Source organism: Zophobas morio, unplaced genomic scaffold (genome assembly GCF_036711695.1).
Source record: "Zophobas morio isolate AGI-343-1 ecotype UQ-CSIRO unplaced genomic scaffold, CSIRO_AGI_Zmor_V1 ptg000058l, whole genome shotgun sequence".
NCBI classification, from domain to species: domain Eukaryota; kingdom Metazoa; phylum Arthropoda; class Insecta; order Coleoptera; family Tenebrionidae; genus Zophobas; species Zophobas morio.
The window spans coordinates 3751280-3757763 of NW_026972163.1; the positions used below are offsets into that span (position 1 = coordinate 3751280).

The 6484-nt window shown below is 39.3% G+C and overlaps 1 long non-coding RNA gene across 1 annotated transcript; it reads left to right on the forward strand.

The window, feature by feature from the left end:
- The first annotated feature begins 3427 nt into the window (after positions 1-3427).
- LOC135143256 (uncharacterized) lies at positions 3428-5029 on the forward strand. Its single transcript, XR_010282717.1, has 3 exons — positions 3428-3629; positions 3680-3932; positions 3989-5029. It is a non-coding gene; the product is annotated as an uncharacterized LOC135143256 (long non-coding RNA).
- Positions 5030-6484: the final 1455 nt, after the last annotated feature.

Consider the following 6484-nt stretch of genomic DNA (forward strand, 5'->3'; position numbering starts at 1 on the left):
CACGTGGAAGTCTGTATCTAAACTGCCACGCCGTGTTTAAACGAGTACGTACTAATACAACGGTTTCTGGAAGACTTAATTCTCGGAATAACACCTGCATGTGCAATGAAATCTCCAAAATAGAGGCAAAGAAATGGAAACATAAAGAACCAGGTGGGGTTCACGCGGACCCCGAGGGACAATTTTTTTTTGTAAGAAACTGTTCCACCTAGTAAATTGATAATTTTTTAATGCATGTCAAAAGGCTTTAGTCGAAGCTACTAAAAATGCCAGTATGGTTAAACCAGAAATAACGAAAAAAAGGTGGAAAATGTATCGATGTCAATATTGCCAATGCGTATCATGTTAGGACATGCCGATGCAGTGTAGTCCGTTAACACAATGAGCACGTCTGTAGGCCCCTCCAGGTATACGCTGTTCGACGCGGGCATTATCCTAGTTGGTACTCGTGTCACATGGTTCCCGTCTGCAGATGTAAGCGTTCCCATGTATGCGTGGTTGACCGTTCCTGCCCAAAAGCGCGATGTGAGGAAGCTGGCCATGTATGGGATAATTCCCCTCTGTCTGGCCAACTCGGACCTCATTGGTACAGCCGTCCAGTCGTAATCAACCTTGGAATACGAGTAGACATCCCCAGCAACAAGGGGTGGTTGCTTGTCTAGCATAAACGCTGTATATAGGTCGAGGGGTATCGCAATGATTCTGCTCACTTGGGGCTGTGTTATCCTATTGGTGGTTATCTCTGGTCCCAGGTATTGCGTCATTTTCCAACCTCTGATTATTCTGTGGTTGATGATCTCTGATCTATAGTTGTCTTGTGTTAGGGATAGGGCCATACAGAGAACTCGAACGAGTGGCCCCACCTCCATGACCGACGATGTGGAGGTGGCAAGATACTTTGCGAGGGCTAGGATGCTTGTAGCATCTCTGACAGTTGGTCCCCTTGTCATAGCTCCGAGTGCCCCGGTCGCGGCTGGATCGGCCAATCTCTGTGCGAGGCTGGTAAACATCGGACTGTATGGCACCGCGAGCTTCTTCTCATATTCCTGCAACCAGTTTGAGACCTGTACAACTCGGACTGGGACCGTATCGGAGTACCAATACACCGATGGTGAGATTGGTCCCCTCGGTGTGTTTTTCTTTGTGGACGTCTGTGATAGGCTGGGTATTGGATTGTCGGTGGTGGCCGTATGCTCCTCAGTCTGGCTCGTTTTTTGTTCCCCGGTTACCAAGCTCTGTGTTACTGAGGTTGGTCTCGTAGTCTCCAGGGGGGTCGTCGTTTTCTTTTTTGTTATTGACCTCGTCACCACCGTGTGGACACTGCTCCCCTCTTCCGGTTCGTCTGAAGATTCGTCGTCACTACGGGCACATCTCGCCCGTATTCTCCTCAAATATTTTTTGTGTTGCATCTGTTTCAACGTTAAAAGTCCTATCCCTCTGAAGTAGCGTTTCTTCCTCGCAGCATACATTTGACGGTTCACGTCCGTCCAATCCTCCATCTCTTCCTGTGTCGGTATGTCTCCGTCCAAAGGATCCCGTGTTTCCCCCTCCGCGTGTCGCTTTTCTCGGTGGGCGTCTGCATAACAGGCATAGTATACAGAGTATGATCGGGAGTATACATCCCAGGATGTATATGCCTGAGCCTTGCAGCCAGCGCGATGAGCGGAGTCGCGTCCTGACTCTGCTTGCAATAGTGGAACAGATGTGGGCCCCACCTCTTTCAGCGGGTTCAATATCCAACTCCCCAAGAGGGCCGCCTGGGTGAGTGAAGACTGTAAGAGAGTCGGAAGAGTCGTCCGACTCGCTCCCGTATTCTGCTCTATGTCCTTCGAACCACATGGTTCCTCCATATTAACTGGTCCTCACCAGTTCCGTGGTCTTTATTGAGGTTTTTATTGCCAATTATGGATTCACTCTTGGTCCGATGCGTTGTTTATTCCGGTTGAGTGTTTAACTCTGTTTATGAAGTATTGGTTAACCAAATTGGTATCACGTCGCTTCAAACTGCCAGGGACGGAACCCTTGACAGCCGTGGTCACCCGGGCTCTCACCAGGTCGGAACCACTAAGGCTTACTGGCCCTAACAGACATTGTAGCTCCGTACTACAATTTGGACCCCACCCGGTAGTCTGAAGGTTAATAAAAAACTTGACAAATCATAATGTCAAGTTTGACATGGAACGCCTGCTATTCTAATTATAAAATGAGTGAAGTGAATTTTATTTCCATTTATTTTTATTTATGATTGTGAATAAAATAGTATACATGTAGTTGGATTCATGTATCTTTTTACACACGTGACCAAAAGCTAACGTCCGAACTAATAACTGTTACTTTGTAGTAATTAGTCAAAAAGATGACAATGTTCATAACGTCAACATGACATAGATGTGTAGGCTCAGGCAGGTCTTTTGGTTTCGGTGCTTTCCGATTGGGTCGTGATTTTGTCGGACTGGTAAGGACGCCCAGTCTTTCTTTTCGAGTTTTAATCTTCGAAACCGTTCAGCGAGTAACGCCTAGAGCATCTGCAACTCGCTAAAAATTTGAGCGAAATTATTAACCATGAACCTTCAAGTGGTTTTTACTTACTTGTTCTGTACCATTTAATGAGATTAAAGGACCACCGTTTTCCTTCTCAAGAGCAAAATACTCTATAAAGTTGGACACGATGTCCTGGGCACGGGAACAGCCTACCTAATTAGCAACCAACGAACTTCACGAAGAACTGAATAGAAAACTTGAATAGAACAACGAAAAACTGCGATTAACCACTCTGAGTAAAACCAAAAATGACAGTGACGTTTGATGAAAAATCGATGAATTATTAACAGTCACTAGATTGACTACATAAGTGCCTGTCGCACTATGTGGACGCATTTATTACGTATTTTATCTTTTTCTAATTCAAGGAACTTTGTGGAAGAGAATAACTGACGTAGAGCATAATTTGGCCTAATTTCGGTAGACATACTATTTGTCTGGCTCTTCGTTTTTGTAATCCTTAAAATGAAGATTCTTATGGTAGGTGCTGTCTGAGCTTGTCTGATACTTCAGTCACGTGTGTCAAAAGATACAGGAATCCAACTATACACTCGGTGGGCGTGTTTCAATCCCGTCTCACGCCTGTTGTTGACCTCGACGCTACGCGTCTCGGTCCAACAATCTGGCGTTCGACGGTAATGAAACACTTCCCGCCTCGATATGTAATATACTATTATTTATTTATCGAAACTAATTCACATAACTTACAGGACGACATGTCATACTGTCTACAGATTTAAAAAAAATTATTGGACAATTATGTCAAACAACTTTTTTAATAAAAAAGACGTGACACAAGCGATGGCCAGGGGTCTTGAAATGAGATAGCCTTCACCTTATCCTTTCTTTGCGAAGTTTTCCGACCCGCCCGCCAGGAGTCGTAATGAAAAGAAATCTGTAAAAGCTGTGATTTTCAAAATTTTTGAGAATTCGTTTAGATCTCCTAGCAACGGCAGTGTTTATCATTTGACACATTTCCTGTGTTGTTTTCGCGTGATTTATGCGTGATTTCATAGTGGGAAAGTGCTTCTCAAAGTTTTCTTAATTTATGTGTTTACATTGTACATTGTGGAGTGTAATTGCCAAATGTGAGTATATAACTTTGCCTTGACTAGATTATTATACCCAATTTTTGTAGAACAAAAATGCAAGACAACAACATGTTACGGATATACGACGAGAGTTAAGCCGATCTTTGGGTTCCACATCCAAATCGGTTTATGGCGCAAATAATAAAGCCGCGAATAACCAAAAACTCGTGGTTCTAAACAACAACCAAATTTATAGCAGAGGGTACACTGGCTTCCATCATTTTCGACCAGATAAAGACTACATACGAGGAACGCAAAAGCCGCATAGATTTACAGTACCAGCTATTCTGTCTTTCCACGGTAAAAACAAATTGAAAGTCACTACAAAACAAATATTAAGATATTTTTATTCACAGCTGATAGTGAACTTGCTACAGCATCACTCGAAGCAAACCACATTGATGTGGCAATCACAAGAACGCCTTTCGCTCCGCTAAGAAGTTTCTAGGAGATCAACGTTTGGTTGGTATCGTGAAAGGATTGGCTTCCTTTCAGCGAGAATTTTTTGAAAACTAGATTAGAAACGTAAATCGAAAAGCAGGAGTTTTACATTTGAGGTGAAAGCAGATGCCATTGCCATTTGGAAGTATGGTTCAAAATCGTATAAACTTCTGCCAAGAATGTTTATGTTGCTATCTATTAACACTTTGAGGGCAACCCTAAATAAAGTTCCAATAGAACCGGGTATCATCAAACCTATATTCGAAGTTCTTAGAAAGCAAGTAAGTCGCAAAATTAACCCTAAGTATGTACTCTCATCTTTGATGAGATGTTCATTCAGCCTCATCTGGACCACTTGCCTTGTGAGGACAGAGTTGTGGTTTTTGAAGATGACGGTTCAACAAGGACGGAAAAAATTGCAGACCATATTTGCGTACTCAGAGGAATTTTCGAACGGTAGAAGCAACCTGTTGTTTTTGCTTTTTGTAAAAATTCTATGCCTGGCGTAAACACTGCCCATTTTTTTATAAAACGGTTATGAAAGGGGTAACAGTGATTGATTTTGATTTTCGGGAGTGTTTTGCATATCGAAGAACTAAACTTTTCATTTATTTTTAAGAGAGTCTATCTTCAGATCTATGAAAAAAGTCAGCAATGTAATATTTGGTAAGGAAAAGCCTAACAAATCAATTCCATTGGAAACAGAAATGCAACAGTTATATTTAGGTTTTACAGAAAGAAAGTAGAACGTTTGTATAATTTTGCATTTTGCAGGTTATTCATCAGCTTTGTTTTGTTCATACCATAACAAAGTACTGGGAAACATATTTGGTTATCAGTTTTGAACATTTAATATTTAAAATGTTATTTTATTTTGCACTATTTTCTTTGACTTTTGCTTACTTTTCTAATTTTCTCTTAAGATATTTTTAAGATATTATCAATGTATTTATTTATTTCTTGTTATTATTGTATTTACATTTACAACTGAATGTTAAGTTTTAAATATACTATGTCAAATATTTTATCTACTTTTTTTATACTGTTTGTGTTTTTTATATGTCAGCTTCAAAACGTATTTACACGTTTTGAAACTAACATATAAAATACACAAACCATATTTTTCCCTTCAATTATAAAAAATTCACCTTAAAAATTCGCTTTCAAATTTAGCGCCAGTTTTAGTTCCCGACCCAGCCAGTAGATGCTGACATTGTGACCAACATAAAAGCATTAGAGATCGTGTTCTATAGAGAGGGTATTCTATGGCGATGGCCCACGGCCGGAAACATGAAGGGTCTGTACTAGTGGCATTTGCAAATCAAAATCCCACCTACAGTGTCAAAACAATGGGAATTTTGATTTGTAAAAAGTATCCCTGGTTGGCATACTCCCCTGACGGGATTGTTTTTGAGAATAAGGAACTAACCAGACTTGTGGAAATTAAATGTCCTTTTTTGGGCAAGTGGTTTAATTTTTTTCGTTATTTAAAGTTAATGGAAATTTCTAAATCCATCCAAGAAGTTCTAACTGAAAATCGGTTAATGTGACCTAGCATTAAAAGAGTCGCATGCTTATTATTCCCAAATACAATTAGGAATGTCCATTTTAAATTTAAAAATTTGTGACTTTATAATATTTTGTTCCAAAGATGAAAGTTATTTACAAATTATTATACCATTTAACGAAAATTTCGCAGGTATGTTAATGGATAAAATTTCTAACAAATATTTCAGCAATATGGTACATTATGTTTGTGGAGGAAAAAAAATCCAATAAAAGTGTAGAATCTTATTTACTCTAGTAATTCCAAGTGCATTACCATTATGAGGAAATTAACATAAATATATAGTCATGATGTAATAATATACTTCATTTTATTGTAATCTTATTTTTTTTTTAAATACATCATCTCGTATTACAGGCTTACTTAGGTTTACAATCGCACAAATTACTATAAAAATATCATCAACAATTGAAAGTAAATGCACTGCTAACGTATTTTTTAATATCCTAAAAACTTTAATTCGTGCATTTACTCTTTCTATGTGAACTCGAGCTGCAGCAATGCTTTTACTTTCAAGAGCCTCTGCTTTATTGAATTGCTTTTTATTTCTTAAAAATGGAGGTCTTACAATTCCAATTCCACGATCTTCGCAAAACTGTTCGATTAAAAACTCTTTATTCACCATTATTTGGTCCACATATGGTTTTCAATGAGATTTGATTGTTCAAAAATACTCTTGTCAGATGCTCTACCACAGTACGCGGGACTGACATAACTGATAAGACCAGCAGGAGTAACTCCTGTCATGAACTTTACTGTATTGGATTTTTTGTAATTGGAATATAATTTTATTCTACAACATAGATTCTTTGGTGCTTGCACATGAACCTCGGTACAATCTAAT